General features: G+C 52.2%; 1 protein-coding gene across 6 annotated transcripts in view; it reads right to left on the reverse strand.

Moving 5' to 3' along the window:
* The window catches only part of LOC102110019 (ankyrin repeat and fibronectin type-III domain-containing protein 1-like), a 245,663-nt gene extending 232,766 nt beyond the window's left edge, over nt 1–12,897 (reverse strand). For 3 of the 6 annotated variants that reach the window (XM_088064296.1, XM_088064292.1, XM_014252470.2), the window contains exons 1-2: nt 12,380–12,479; nt 7,811–7,947 (exon numbers count right to left, since the gene is read on the reverse strand). The gene's annotated coding sequence lies outside the window, so the exon portion shown is untranslated. Of the gene's footprint in view, nt 1–1,338; nt 1,423–7,810; nt 7,948–11,349; nt 11,498–12,379; nt 12,480–12,627 lie in introns of those variants that run through there. The other 3 variants (XM_014252469.2, XM_088064291.1, XM_088064293.1) reach the window with 3 other exon arrangements.
* Between the last annotated feature and the right edge of the window lie 3,426 nt (nt 12,898–16,323).

Raw genomic sequence — 16,323 nt, forward strand, 5'->3', positions numbered from 1 at the left:
CAGTGGCTGGAATGTGCCCTGGGGAAAGGTCCTGGGGGTGCTGGTCAAATGGTGCAGCTGAATGAGACAGGTGTGCCCACATGGGCAAGAAGGACAGTGGTACCTGGCTTACACCAGCACCAGTGTGGCCAGAGACCCAGGGCAGTGCCCACTCCCCTGCACTGGGCACTGCCAAGGCACCTCAGAACCTGGGCTCATGGATGACCTGCCTGTGCTCGCTGGGTGTTGCAGCAGGGAGCCTTACACAAGAAAAGACTGCCCAGGAAAGATGAAGCTCTGTTCAAACACACAACCACAAACCCAAAAGACCACCTCCAAAGGCAAGCCCAAAGCCACAAGATGAGTTTTGTCACCAGAACTCCCTCCAAGATGAAATAACACACTATCTCGCACTAAACCTGTGGATCCTGCCGCATTCCCCCCTTGGAGTGGCAGCAGCAGAGCTCCCTCAGTGCACACCCACACACGGAGACCAGACCAGCTTCACCACCCTTGTGGCTCAAGGTCTATTTGCATACTTTTATCATGGTATGTATGTTTACCCAATTCATTTCACTACAATGGGACAAGAGCTGGAAAGCTATATTAAGCTGCAGAAGCAAGAGTGTTAAAAAAAGATCAAAGGTCCATCATTCAAAATTAATTAATTCAAGCTTGAACTATTAACATAAATTAAAAATTCAAACCACACACAAGAATATACCCCTTTCCAAGTAATTTCCAAGAACCTCTACTGCTGCAAGATAAGGTAATGGCACATCCCATTAATTTGCAGGATGCACAGTGGAGGTTAACCTCCACTTAATTAGTGCTAATTGTAATTTTGCGGGAATAGGGCAAGCACACATTGTAAGAGATCCTCTTGACATTCCACCTCAGACAGAGGGAAGAGAGCTCTTTATGCCACCTCTCCCTACACACATCATCCCTCTGCAGCCCCCTGTGCATGCTCAGCTGGAACAGCAAAGGCATTTCACAAGGAATCACGGCCACCAAGGCAACAGACAGAAGAAGCATAGGACTTCACTTCCACAGCATCCCTGCTATGGGCAAAGGAAAGGCACATAAACGTGTAACAAACACCAGAGTCGCTGGAGGAAGGGCTGCAGAGAGCTGAAGAACCAGACTGACATCAAGTAACGTGCAAAGACCACACGAAGTCACCGAGGAAAACACAGGCACTGAATCCTGCTGGAGTTGCGCCATACGTTGCAAGGTGTGACAGCTCGAGAGGATGTGGGAAGGCCCAGCCTTGGAGAGCCCTTCCAAGCAGCCTGTGGATTGGAGTGAAATCCCACTGCCCACCTCCCTCCCACCCAACAAGGCTTGGAGCCAAACCTGCATCTGCCAGCGCTGCCACGGCTGCAGGGGTAGCCGTGTCCGGTCACAGCGCGAGCCCTCGGCTGTTCCACACACGGCCCTTCTGCTCTGCCCTTCCAAGCTCACTGCTCCCTGAGCACAAGGTAAATCACCTCCCCAGGAGCTTCACTGCGAGTCCTCACCCACCAAACCAGCCCTGGCCAGGAGCCAGCACCTAAGTCAGAGCCTGGGAAGGCTCCTGGCGCTGTCGTGCGCCGCCAGCTTCACCACCAGCCCTGTTCGAGCCTTCCCCCACCAGCTCTGCCTCCTTCCCAGCCTGGCCCAGCTCCCAGAACAGCTCCATGCACACTTCTGCTCTAACCTATGCAAAAAACCCCACGCTATGGGATGGCCTCCAGCTCCATTAACCCAAATTGACGCAAACCATAATTCAAAGACATCCACCCTAAAAATTTTTAAATTTGCCTAAGTCTTCTTAAAAGACTCCAATTCCTGTTCTGCCCAAAGCTTCTCTGCAAGTGAAAGGAATTGCTGCAGTGTCACAGAGGCTGCACTTCTTCCACCTGGGCCAGTGCCACCCCTGAAGCCCCGAGGAGCCATGGGGACACCCACAGCTGCCTTCCCCAGGGACTAGCAGCCACCTGAGACCCTGCCCAAAGCACCAGCACAGACTGTGCTCACAGGACACAGCTGAGGTCACTCATACCCAGTGGAGGGAGGGGAAGGACCAGATCCTGGAGAGATCCTTCTCTGTGGCAGCTGTGTTAAACCTGCCCACAGAAGGTGTTGGAACAAGATGACCTTGAAGGTCCATTCCAACCCAAACCAGTCCATGGTTCTATGAAACACTGACCTCCCCATGTGTGGACAGCCCAGGGACCGTGCCCTGCACACAGCACATGCGCTCGTTTGCTTTCTACCACCTTTAACTTGAACTCCTCACCCCCCAGCACCACTAACACCTCCTGCCACCACCAAGCCAAGTAAAGCAGTGACTTCATCGCAGCTTCCTTCACCTAAATTGTCTCAGGAGACCCCGCTGGTGCTTTCCAGCAGGCGCAGCATCCTCCCCACGCAGCTGCACGCCCCCGCTTCCTTCCTCTGCACGGACCTCGGCCGCGCATCCACCCCTCGGCCTGGCTTTAACCTCCAGCTCGCCTGAGTGCTCCAGGACAGCCCAAACCAGTCAGTGACTGGGACCCCTCCCTGGGGCCCTCCTCTCCAGTGCTGCCACACACAGCAAGAAGCTTCCAGAGGCTCCTCAGGGTCAATGGGGCTGATGGAGAGCCAAGCTGAGCTCCTGGGGAGAACAGGCAGGGCAGGATTCTCACCAGCTCAGGTTCAAGCCCAAGAACAGGCAGCAGAAACATCATCACTCTCTGCCCTGAGCTCTGAAACTTCTAAGGATCAGGCAGAGGCACATTTGCACCCAAAGCCCTTTGTCCATACCCCAAAAAACATGGGATGGCACCAGCATGACAAGGTGGCGAAGCACAATCAGCCAGGGAAGGAAAACACCTGCAAATCAACAAAAACCTGAAAATACTTTGGAAAAAGATGCCCTGAATCCTTTCATTCTGTTTTTCTGTGAGGCACAGCAAAAATAAAGTGCCAGAAATAATTTTATTTAAAGCTTTTTGAAGCACCACCTTGCTCAGTCAGCTCCACTAGACAGACACTCCCCAGCAAGCTGATGACATTCCTGACAGTTCCTCTGGCCGTGGCCAGGGCATAGCAAGTACAATTAAGGCGAACCCAGTTTAAAAACAATAGCACGTTGCTTTCAGACTCATCTGGTCGCTTTTACCAAGCCTGTATTCCCAGCCCTAAGCTAATACATCAATGAGAGCATCTCCATTGATTTTGAGGGACTTCAGCTCAGCACACAAATTACAACATCCACCTGCCCTCTCACAGGCCAGCACTGCCAGCCAAAACCGTTCTTCAGAACAAGCTTTTGTCCTAAAAATACTCCCCATGTTTCAGCCAGGCTGTTCTCTTTCATAGAGCCATGGAATGGTGAAAAGGGACCTTTAGGATGATCTCATTCCACCCCTGCCATGGGCAGGGACAACTTCCACTATCCCAGGCTGCTCCAAGCCCCGTCCAGCCTGGCCTTGGACACTTCCAGGGATCCAGGGGCAGCCACAGCTTCTCTGGGCACCCTGTGCCAGGGCCTGCCCACCCTCCCAGGGAACAATTCCTTCCCAATATCCCATCCATCCCTGCCCTCTGGCAGTGGGAAGCCATTCCCTGTGTCCTGTCCCTCCATCCCTTGTCCCAAGTCCCTCTGCAGCTCTCCTGGAGCCCCTTTAGGCCCTGGAAGGGGCTCTGAGGTGTCCCTGGAGCTGTCTGTTCTTCACACTGAGCATTCCCAGCTCTATCAGCACTTGGGATGCTCCTTAAGAGTGGAAGGGGCACCAATACAATCAATCCAAAACAGACTATAGAATCACACATGGTGTTTGTTACTTAATATTTTCCAAATTTTTGGGTTTGATAAGTTTGAATAGCTCTATTTCCCCCTTAATTGGAGCAATTGTTTTTAACCCTGCTCCTGGAGCCACGTTGCCATGGCTACCCTGCACAAGCCCAGGCGAGCAGAGCAAGGTGTATTTTTAGAATTGCCAAAATACACGTCTCTAACAGAGCTTTTCTGGACAGAGCTCTCCTTGTTCCGTGACACGAGAATTAAGGGCATTCAATGGAATTAAAATGTGGGAAACTGAAAACAGATTAAGAGAGAGGCCCATGGTGCAGCTGGTGCCTGGCTTGAGCCCCCCACACAGGACAGCGTCTGGAGGCAGGGCTGGGACACTGCTGAGGCCTCCCCAGGGCCACAGCACACGGTGGGACAGCTGAGTGACCACGAGTGCCTGGATGGACACGGGCTCTGTGGGACAGCAAGGAAGAGCTGCTTAGGGCCCATCAGGCTGTGCCTCAGGAGAGCTGATGAACCTGTTGAGAGCTCAGGGCTGGGGGACAGACAAACACTGGGGACATTGTGCTGGGTGACAATAGACCACCTGCTCAGGGAGAAGTAGTTGAGATATTCTGGCACATGGTAGAGGTCTGGTGTTTGCAGATCCTGATCCTCATGGGATTTCAACAACCCAAGTACGTGCTGGAGGAACACCACAGTGGGACTCAAGCAAGTCAGGTGGTTTCTGGGGAGCACTGGTGACAGCTCCCTAACACAGGAGAGAGAGGACAGCGGGAAGAGACACTCTGCTGGGCCTCACTACAGATCAGGAATAATTGGTCAGGGATGTGAAGGCCTTGAGCAGTCTTGGCTGCAGTGCCCATGAGGTGGGGGGACACTGATGGAGCAGCAGACCCAGCAAGGCTCCTGTGTACTCCTGACAAGAGACACTTCACTGGTCATGGCCACGTAGACAGGCAAACCCTGAGGTGCAAAGATCCAGCCCTAAACTGCCCCAGCTCCAACACTCCTGGCACCCCTCCAAGAGAGTCACTGCCCAGCAGCAGCTCCCTCAGCCCCAGGGGACAAAACACATCTGAGCTGAGCCAGAAGGAAACAGGAGGAAGGAAATGGAAAGTAAAGCAAGGATTAGCACCACTTTAGCTGAAGTCAGCAAGTGGATTAAGGAGAGGGAAAAGCTGGGGGCTGCAGAATAAACTCATCCTTCTGCAGGAAAGAACCACTTGAAAAGAAACTGCTGAGCTGTGGCACTGTAAGCCCAACCCAGGTTCCTGCAAGGACCCATCAAGGACAAGGGAGAGCACAACCAAAAGGAGGCCACAGTGCCAGCAAGAGCCATTCCCTGCTCCAACTCCACAATGCTGCAGCTCTGCTACCCCTGCACTGCACTCCCTGGGAGCTGCCAGGCAGATGCTGGAGAGGAACCTAAGAACCTTTCACCTCCAGCATGGATGAGATGGTTAAGCTCAGCTTGATTTTTGATCAGAAGCTGCACTCAGACTCAGCTTACAGGTACAGGACTTGAGAGAGAGCGAGGGCACAGGAGGTCCCATGGTCTCACAGCCCACCCTGAGTGCCCTGAGCACAGGAGAAGGTCTCCATCACCACAGCTCTTCCCTTGCTGGGCAGCAGCTGCACATGCAGAAAGCCACATGCACAACCATCACACCCGTGAGGGAAAGCATGACCTGCTGACAGTCATTCCTCCTGAGCCAGGGCACCTCCACAGCAGTGGCTCTCAGCACCCTGTCCATCCATCCTGGTGGCCACAGTCTGTCTTTTCAGGAATAAACCAATGACATCAGGAAAAACAAAACAAAGCATAAAGAGAAGATTCTAGAGGTGCAAATACCCAGGAGTAAATCTGGTTTAGAGAGCAGCTGTATTTGAGAGCTCCTGGGGTCTTGAAAATTTGCATAGACTAGAGAAAAGAATAGTTCAGAGAGACATTTACATGCTCTAAGTCAAACAGGATCATAAACATGAAGACAACAGCAGAGTCCAAAGATGTTCCTGCTGCTAATGCCTCTCTGAATCCCCCTCCGGACACTCTTTCCATAGGAGCCGTGCTATGGACCATGACCATTCCTGGCTGAAGCTGGGCTCTGCCAGCATTACTCCAGGGGCACTGTGCAGCTGGAAAGATGCCTTCTCAAAAATCATCTGCACAATTCATTTCAGAGTCAGAGCAGTCTGCCAGCAGCTCTAGTCATGCTGTCCCATCCCTTTCACAAGGACATGAGTAATTATTGAGCACTCTAGCTACTAAAACAGATTAGAGCAAAACAAACTAATTCTGTTCCAAGGCAATGATCTGACCTCATTAATGACAGTAGTAATGCACTAACAGTATTTTTCTCTTATACAGTGATGTCTTTCATTAGTGCTCAAGCTGTTTTGTAAAGGAGTTTAGTACATTCCTATAAACTCATCTGCATAGGAGGAAACCCAAGCCAACACCAGCATATCCAGAGGCTGTTCCCTGGGAAGCAATCTAGACTGAGAGCACGGAGGAACATCACCCTGCAGCCAGGAACAATAACCAGAGGTGCAGGGCTGGTGTGTGGGGCAGCCCTCCCTTCCCTCCCTCTTCAAAGCAGGCACCAGGACAAGCTGCCATGGCATCCCAGCCAGGGCAGATCCCTGCCAGACCTGCACAGCAGGTTTGCTCCTCCTCCATCACATCTCTTCTTTGTGAATGAAGAGAACGACTCTGGGCATCCAGACTCACTGTGAGGGCCCCAGAGATTTAACACATTTCACACCACAATTATTTACCTCAGGAAGCACTGTGTGTGTGGAGCTGAGCAGCAGCTCCCTAAAGCTCTCACACCTCCCCTCTTACGAGGCATTGGCCACTAAACAGAGCCACCAGCTGCCCTCGAGTCAGTCTGATCTCCTGCACGAGGCACCGGCACACCAGCAAGGATCTTTCCCAAGTACATCCATGAAGAGCCACCTTTTCAAATGATGTTTTCCCCTCTGTCCTTTGTGTACTTACAGACACTCCAGGCACATTCAGCATGTACCAGCTTCAGAGCAAGCTGCCCCAGCAAGGGCATGAGGAGAGATGCCCGAGAAAGAGAAGCTCGGATCTGTCAGGTTTGAGGGACAAAGCAGAGGGAAGACCCCTTGACTGATGCTGCCCCTAAGGGCTGGGACAAGGATCCTGCTGCTCAGGAGAGCAGCTGGGGTCCCAGTGGGCAGCAGGAGGCAGATTGGGAAGCCAGCTGTGGCACAGGGAGGGCTTAAACCCTTCCCACTCAGAATCACCTGCAGTCAGGGCCTGATTGAACCCACCCACTGTCACAGTCACCTGCTCACGGGGCTGTGCTTCAGCACCTCAGGAGCCAGCACTGCACAGCTCCCATCCAAGGCCAAGCCGAGATTTCCCCTACACTTGGAACAGTAGGGACAAGACCTCAAGACAGTGCTGCCACATAACACCCTCATCCTGCCTTTCCCCCTGCCCTGTAGCCAAAAGCCTCCAAGCGCTTGCCAATCACTAATTAACAAGATCTTTACAGCTCTGCTTTTGAGGAGGGCTGGGAAATCACTTTTCCTCATCTTAGAGATAAGGAAAAGCCCGAACAAAAGGAGAAGATGATGTTCTTTGAGATCCTCACAGGCTTGTCTGGAGTTCAGAAGCTCAACCCACCTGGCCTTGCAGGGCTGCACTAGGAGTGCTGCCTGCATCTGCTGTGGTTGAGCTTTGTGGCCATGTGCCTTACAGTTCCCAGCCAAGGTTCACACACAGATTAAATGCATTTAAAGAGAGGATTAGTCCAGTTTCCCCTCTGCACTGTTAGAAAGGGATGTTTGTGCAGCAAAATAGCAAAGAAGTCTGATCTAAGAAGCTCAATCACAGCCAGAGGGCAACTGTTCTCTTCCCATTGAACCTGCACAGCACTGTATGGCAGGGGGGAGCTTCCAGTGAAAGCAGAACTCACATCCTAGGGACTCCTGGGCTCTCATGCAGGTCACACATTCTTAGCACTCTATGAAATATTAAAAGCAAGACAGGCAGCTGCCCTGCCCGACTCCTACCACTTGCAGGCTCACGTGTGTGGGCAGCTCTCACAGTGTCAGCTGCGATGCTCCGAGAGGCAAAGGCATCCTCTGCCAGCCAAGGCTGCTGCAGACACGGGCACAGAGCACCTCAAAGTGATGTCCCCAGGTACCTCCTGTAAACAAACACAAAACTGGGTGTTAGACTGGTTACACCTCCCCCGAACCAGGCTGGATACTGGCACCATTGTGACGTGCAGGCACACAAAGAACATTCATCTGGATATTCTGTAACCTATGGCAGCTGTGGGGAAAACAGAGGCAGGCTCTTAGGACAGGCAAGTTCCTGCCTCTTTTTTGGAAGAAGGCTTATAAATGCTAACCCCAAAGCACCCAGAACAGGGACAGCCTAGCATTACATCCCCAGGAAGCTAGAAGAGCAGCAAGGGGAGAGATAACTCAGACACAGCTGCCTCGATGCACACAGAGCAACACTGGAGCTGCCACAACTCTGCTCAGCACAGCAGGGCCAGACCCCAGCTGCCACCAGCAGTGGGAACAGGATCAGGGAGCTCTGCAGACCAAGGTGCTCAGGACCAAACAGTCCTCAGCCTCCCTCATTTTAGCATTTATTTTTTTCCCTTCAAATTAGTTTTCAGTCACTGAAATCCCTGTATAAGTCTGGAAACCCTTGTGCCTTGGTGTCTCTCCAGGAACTTCACAGCCATCAAAAGAAAGTAATTCTACCTGAATTCTCCCTGCTCCCTTTTTCAACTCCCTATCATGCAGACACCAAATCTCTGAGGCAGAAGAGCTCAGTCCAGGACTCAAGCCTTGTTTCACACTAAATTTGGTCTGCCAGACATCCAAAAAAAGATCACATCAGTCATTCTGCTTCAGAGCTGGTTTCTCAGCATGGAAAATTACATTTCCTACATGTAGCTAATGCATGAAAAGCTTGAAAGGTCAAAAAATGAAGCCATCAATTTATCACAAAAAGCAAGTTCCTATTAAAGCTGCTGAAAGCCTGGGCTCTCCAGTGCAAACACTCCACCTAGAGCCAGCTGTGCCAGCCCTGCTGTCCAGGGCTGCCAGCACCAGTGGGTGACTCAGCATTGCCACTACAGCCCAATGGGGCCGTGCCCACAGCCAGTGCCACCAAACATCACTGCCCTGAAGGGGACCCAAGCCGACTTTTGGTGGGACAACCTCTCCTGCTCGTGCAGGGGGTCTTGGCAGAGAGGACCCTCCCTCCCAAAAACAAAAACTGGACCTGCGCTCGTGCACTGCCTTTCCTTTGGGCACCATCCTGGAGAGAGATCACCCATGAAGTGATCCCAGCCAGCAACATCCTGTCCCTTTGTCCCTGGGGCCAGCACGTGGTGAGCAAAGCACGGGTGCAATCCCAAAGCGTGAAAGCACTGGGATGGCACCAGCAGAGCAAGGGAGCCTGAGGGCCTCTCCCACCCAGCAGCTGAAGGGGAGCAGAGACCACAGTAACTGGTTCCACCTGAGCAACAGCATCAAGCCCACCCTGTAACCCTGCCCAGGACAATTCAGTGCCACTGAAATGGCACTGCTGTTCTCCTGCTCTGTGTCCATCCTCCAGCTCTGTGGTCGTTCCTCATACCTTTTTGCATCTCCCCAAAAACACCAGCAGTGCCAGCCAAGGTGGGATAAGGTCCTCATGCTCTCATTCTGGCCCAGTGAGACACAGGTCAAGTGTCTCACAGGTAAGTGAGGGACTCCTGCAGCTCAGCAAGACAGGTGTGGAATACAGGAATGCAGCAACAGGATCATGGGGCTGCCCAGGCCAGGAGCCACAGGGACTGGTACTTGTCCCTTCCTGTCTTAGGGCTGCAGCAAACAGGCTGTGACATTCCACAGAGCCTCAGCAGGACACAGCATCCCTCGCCTGCCACAGCTCACTTACAAAGATGTCATTTAACATCTCAACTTTAGAGCTGGGAAAAACTTGAAGCAAGCTAGAAGGGGAGTGCAAGACCAGCCTGGAGATGATGCAGGCTGCAAGGAGCTGAGCACAGCCCTGGCTCTCGCTGCCATCCTGGTGCTGGGGAAGCTGCCAACACACATTTCTCCTTTTGGGACAGAAACAGCCCCACAGGGAGCAGCTGCCTCAGCACTGCTGCACCTGAGAGCAGCCAGGCCCTGCCAGCAGTGCCCCAAGGCTGTCCTCACGTCCTTGCAAGCTCCTGCTGCCAGGAGCCAGGACAGACAGAGCTCTTGGGTACATTTTGGCTCAGCTTCCCCTCATGTAACATCCTCTGCAGCTCTATCTCCAGACACTGCCTGTTGGCTCCAGACACACAGGCTCTGCCCCAGCCCTGCACTGCTCCCATGCCATTCCCAAAAGCAGCAATGCTGCACATGGATGACAGGGACAGGAATTACTGAGTTCTGTACAAATGGTGATAATGTGCCCTCTTAAAAACAAAAACCTTAGAGACGACAAGAAAAGTGTTTGCTTTTCAGTTATGACTGACTGGAGGTAAAGGGCTAAGAACTGACATTCCCATTGCCATAACGACCTCCATGCTGCAGAGAACATCTGACCCCTCTCTGACAGCTGTTCTGATAATCCTGGAGGAACACACAGGACATTGTCACTGAGCTCTCCCAGATGAACACCCCAAGCTCCCCATAAAGATCACAGCAGGTGTCACTGGAGAAAGCTGTGATAGCTCCTGCTGCTGCACAAGGATGGAGATGTCTCATGCCAATGAGGCTGTTCTCCAGAAAGAGACACCAAGGCAACATCACTTTCTCTGTGGGGCTCTGGCTCACTGGGGAACAACCTCACCAAGAACATCTGCCTTCCCTACACTGGGAAAGGCCATCTGAGACTGACACAGCTCCAGGGTGCAAACAGGAATGGACTGTAGGCTCCCTGGGGCTGGGAATCATTTAAACAATTGTTGTCAGCATAAAAACGTGTATTTTCACTTAGCAGAAAGGGAGCAGGAAGGTCTCTACTTATCTAATTCATCCACCTATTATGAGAGGTATCAACTTTTCATAACTTTAGATGAGAAAAGTCACTTTAAAAAAGATTTGTCAATGAAGCCCAGCTTTGCTGAGCTGAAAGCTGTAAAAGTCAACTTTCAGGTACCCAGGGGCAGGTTGGGATAGGAAATTTCCCAACTCTATTTCAAGGAAGAAAAAACATTATTCAGCAATTCTGAACTTATCAAAATTCTTCCAGGGACCACAGGGGAGTTCTCAGTGCCACAATGAAATTAATTCAGGGAAATAAAGCAGAACATCCAATCCCAGAGCATGATACCATTGGAGACAGCCCAAGCTTAAGAAACACAAAGCAAATTTCCCTGGGTTTAAGTATTTCTGAGGTTACTGTTTTACAGGTAAAATATTTATGGTAAAGAAGGAGGACAAATTGCCCCCTCCTTATTTCACTGCTGGAATTGCCAGTTGAGAGCAAAAACAGTGCCCTTAGGGGGAAGAGTAACAAGGAGAAGTGAGTTCCTGAGCACCACGCTGCATCCCCTTCTGGGGGGGAATACACGGGAAAGCTGAGCATGAGACAAACACAAACTGACCCTTCCCCTGCAGATGTTCCAGTGGTGTAAACATGCATCCAGCCAACCCAAGGACCAACTCCAACTCGCTCATCCCCACACTGAAGCATCCTGCTGACTCCAGGCCTCAGGAATCAATGCCCAGCACTCACCTCCTCTGTATTTATTTCTGTAAAACACACACAACTTGTTGCTCATATTCAAGAATAAATTGTTCAGGAAGCATATCTACACATATGTATTCTCAGGGAAGCAATTTCTGCTGGTTTGGCTCGATGAACTTCAGTGCCACCTGCACAAGAAATTCCCCTGTTCCCCCATTCTCAGACAAACTTGAAGAAATCCAGCTTTCACAAACAGAGGAGAAAAATCGGAGCTGCTCCACACAGTGACAATCCACGGCTGCAGGAGCCAGGACACCAGCCAGCAGGCTGGAAAGCAAACAGCCAGCTGTCGGCATCGCTGCTTTCCTGGAGATCATCACTTACTCTACGGAAATCTCCAAAGTAAAGGAGAAAAGCCCTGGTGATGGAATGAACCTGCCAGATGAGGAAGCGTCTGGGCACACACCACGGACAGGGATTACTGCGGGACCCGCTGTTCAAAAGAACAAGCCTCCTCCGAAAGCAAGGCAGCAACACAGACAATGGTCCCTCCAAGCACAAAGCTGCTAAGGAATAAAGGCGCTGGTGGAAGAGCAGCGCCCGGGCCCCGCCGCGCTCCAGGGCAGCACCGCCAGGCAGGCTCTGTTCACGCCAAACGACTGAAATCGCACAGCAAAACAGCATTGCAAGAGCATGAAGTAATCCCACCCCTGCAGTTCGTGTTTTCCTACCCAATTAGCTACTCCAAGTGTAAGAGGGAAAAGGGAAAGGAAAAGAAAATTTAAACGTGCCGCAAAGCCAGGAGACGTTTTGCAAGTCCCGGGCTCCTGCAGCAGCAGATCCCTGCGCTCCCGACAGCCACGGGCTGTGGGGGGAACCCACGAGGAAGGGAGGAGAGCAGGGGGACAGGGGAGAGAAGAGGGAAGAAGGGGAAGAAGCCCGCTCACTTGCTCCGCCGTCCCTCGGGCCCGTCCCGCGGCTCAGCCGGAGCGCACGGCCGGGCTGCGGCCCCGCTACCGCCGCCAGGGAGGGCAGCGGGCTCCGGCCGGGCCCGGGGGAGGAAACGAGCGATGGGGGCGGCCCCGGAGCCACCCCCGCCCGCAGCACAGCCCGGCCCAGCCCCGCCCCGGGATGCTCGGCGGCCGCGGGGGACGGGATGGAGCCGCCCGAGCCGGGAGCGCCCAGCCCCGCTTACCGTGCCTCGGCCGGGACGGGAACTCGCTGCTCACTTGCTGCTCGTTCCCGAGTTTAACTAAACCGGTTGAAATCACTGTTTAGACGCTGGGAAGGAGCGGGGAGCAGCAAAGCCCCCCCGAGCCTGCTGGAGGGCAAGGGAAGCGCTCGGAGCTGCTGCGAGCCCCGCTGGACACGGGCACAGGGACAGCGCCTCCGCACCCCGCTGGAAATCGTCCCGTGGCTTTTCTTAGTTCTTAAGTGGTTCTAACCTCAGAGTCTGGAGACATCTGCTACAGGAGGATGCCTGGAGAAAGTGAAATGCTGTCCCGGGCTAGATGTTAATTTTAAATCATGCAAACCCACAGTGCTCGTGAACAGAGGCAGGATGCTGCGGGCAGGACACACACTGCTCCCCAAGCTCACGTGTCAGCTCCCCCTGCATCAAAGCCGGGCGCCAGACCCGCACTTTTGATGGCTTAGGGATTCCTGCTACCCTAAGAGAAACCAGAGGTTCAAGGAGTCACACTGCTTGAACCTCTGGTTTCTCTACTCCTCCATGTGCTCCCTCCATCCCTGCTGATCATTTCATTTCTCCTCCACTGCTTGTCCTGCTCTCCACCGGTGATGCAGCTGGAGCTGGTAATGCTTCTCAGCCGGAGCCTGCAGCCCCCAGCACCCCTCTGCCAGCTGCCTGAGGGCACCTGCAGCTCCAGCCCAGCCTGCCACACCACCCACATGCACTGAGGCCAGGGAGTGCAGACAGCTCTGATGGGTTTAGGAAAGTGTTCTTGTGCACCCCTGTGTGCTGGGCTGCACATCCCTGTGTGCCAGTGTCGCGGGGATCAGCTGCATCACCTGTCCCAATGACAGACTCCTGGCACCGCCGCTTCCCTGCGGCTCAGTGCTGCAGTGCACAACAACAGCGAGCTCCGGATTGCTCTCTGTTCCTGCTGTGTTCCCCAGACCTGTGCACAGAGATGCAGACTGAAGCAGGGTCAGGGCCTCTTTGTGCAAACTCATCAGCCAGCCCAAAAATTGGCTTTGTCCATTTACTGGGGCTAGAAAGGGTTTTGTCAGTGATATCCAGTTGCCTGGGCAGTGCAGGGTGGGCTGGAAACCGTGGGAGGCTACGGACATAATGTCCCCCTGGTGTTAACTCCAGAGCACACTATATACACCTCTGTTAAATTCAGGCAGGGAACTGCCTGTATTTCCATGTTCTTCCCATTGCTATTTTGTGCACATCCACCTGCCATGCTGCAGAGCCACAGAGCATTTAATTTCAGTTCAAAAATTCTAAGAACACTCACACTGTGGTGATGTGTATCAGCAGCCTCTGCTGCCAGCCCAGGGTTTATGTGACTATCTCTCATTAGCAAGATTTGGAGGTTAAGGCTTCTGGGATTTACCAGTGGAGATAAATGTGCTGATGGGCAGCCAAAGGAGAATCTGTGAAACCCTGTTAGCATTAGGCTTTTTACTGGGAATAGCTGGGCCTCATAAGTCTGTTTCTGAAACAGCATCCCCCTCTTTCTTCACGTTTGGCAAAACATACACAGAGTAAAACACATGAATTTACCAGGGAAAATATACTGTGGGATGAAGAAAGAGACACCACAGTGAAACAGTCTGCTAAGAATGGCAAATGCATTCTTCTTTGTGTGATTAGACAGAAAAAATCTTACGAAAGGCCCATGTCTGGCAGAGGACCTGTGGCATACACTGAGCTCCCAAGTTAAAATGCTTGAGGAATGCTCTGAATAAGGAAAGAAAAACACTTTCCTTCTCAGTCAAGAGCACCCTTGATGCAAAGCATCAGCACCAAGAGAGAGCGGGTGGGATGGATGTGGCTCCTCGCAGGGGCTCAGGCTGAGCAGCTGCTCTGGAGAGGCTGAGCCTGAGCCCCCACAGTGCAAAGAGTGCAGGTGCTGACCCACACAGCAGTTAATGGCCACAGGGTGTAAAGAAGAGGCTTTTCTGGGAGCATTTCACAGCCCTTGGTACATGGTCTGCCCCTCTAGAGCAGAGCAAAGTGCAGGTGCTGCTCCCCTGCACGGATTTGGCCCCAGGTGTTCCTGATGCTGCTTTGCCATGGGGAGTCCGTGAGGGGAATGGTACTGGGCACCCCTGGCTGCCAAGCAATGCACAGGTCTCAAGACAAGTGGAAGGAAACAAGGAATGCTGATGAGCTTTCCAGTTTAATTGATTTTAGATTACATCAGGTATTCCTACTCAAGGAAAATTCCATTCCAAAGGACAACAGAGATGCTTTGAGGGCTGGTAACCCTCACCTACAGCTGGGCTGTTCAGCCTGGAGAAGGTTCCAGGAGACCTTAGAGCCCCTTTCAGTGCCTAAAGGGGCTCCAAGGCAGTTGGACAGGGACTTTGGACAAAGCCCTGGAGTGCCAGGACAAAGGGGGAAATGATAGAGGACAGGGCTAGATGGGATATTGGGAAGGAATTGTTCCCTGGGAGGGTGGGCAGGCCCTGGCACAGGGTGCCCAGAGAAGCTGTGGCTGCCCCTGGATCCCTGGAAGTGTCCAAGGCAGATTGGAAGGGCCTTGGAGCTGCCTGGGATGGTGGGAGGTGTCCCTGCCATGGCAGGGGGTTGGAATGAGATGAACTTTCAGGTGTCTTCCAACCCAAACCATTCCATGATCCTATGATTCACCACTGCCTCAGCAGGGAGTAAAGGCTGCTGCAAAGGGCTGACACAGTGTCATGAGCATCCTTCTCCCTCCAGTCAGTGACTGCCACTGGCCCCAGTCTGGCCAGTCCTGGCTGGCTTCACTCCCCTTCTCCTGTGCAGGATAAACCCCACCACATCTGCGTGGTGGCTCTGGGGGACATCAGGCCCCAGCCAGTGAGGGCTCATGGGGCTGTGTCTGACCACAGATCACAAACAACTGGGGTGTAGATGTTGGGGGGTCAGAGCAGCAAGCTGGTCTGCAGTTGGGATTCTTCCCTTGTGTCAGGGTGCTGTCTCAGATAACTCCGTGAGGCTGAGAACCCTCACCTCATTGGGGTAACCCAGCTCATTCTCAGTTACTCTTCTAAACCATAGGAAATCTGAAATCATTCAAGTAGAACCAATTCCACTGGACATCATTAATCTGTATTCAAATGCTGATGGAGCTTAATTAGTTTAATTTATTGAATTGGTTTAATAAAACAAATAAAATCTGGTTTGACTGGTATATAAAATAAATCCTGTTTGAATATGTTATGTGTCTGAATTTTACAAGACTCCTCAACACTTCCTCATCCCACTCTTCCTATTTTAGATTGATTCTCCAGACAGTTGGACAAAATGACTCTTAACCTCCCTCCAGGCAGCTCTAAATCTACCACGGAACAGTGGATTACCAGAAAAATGAACTATAATTGACACTGAACATCTCTCACTTTCCAGTCCTATATAAGCTTCTGAAGAACAATGATTCCAGGATGGCAGGGCAGCCTCATGGACAAGATTTCTGTCTCACTGTTGGACACGAAATGAGTCACATGGACACAGTTTGAGGTGTGGTGAAAGAAAGAGTGAACTTTATTTGTTCTTTCAGTATTTATAGGTTTCTGACCACGACCATGGTTTGGATAGTCAGGTTAACACCTTCCCAACCACACTGGCCATGAGAAATGTCCATCAAAAGGCATATCTTTAATGGAATGTATAAACATCTATGTTTATAGTTACTTTCCTGGGAAAGTGGCT

The sequence above is a fragment of the Pseudopodoces humilis genome, chromosome 18, assembly GCF_049639895.1.
Source record: "Pseudopodoces humilis isolate 2021_Gansu_Grassland_sample_001 chromosome 18, ASM4963989v1, whole genome shotgun sequence".
NCBI classification, from domain to species: Eukaryota; Metazoa; Chordata; class Aves; order Passeriformes; family Paridae; genus Pseudopodoces; species Pseudopodoces humilis.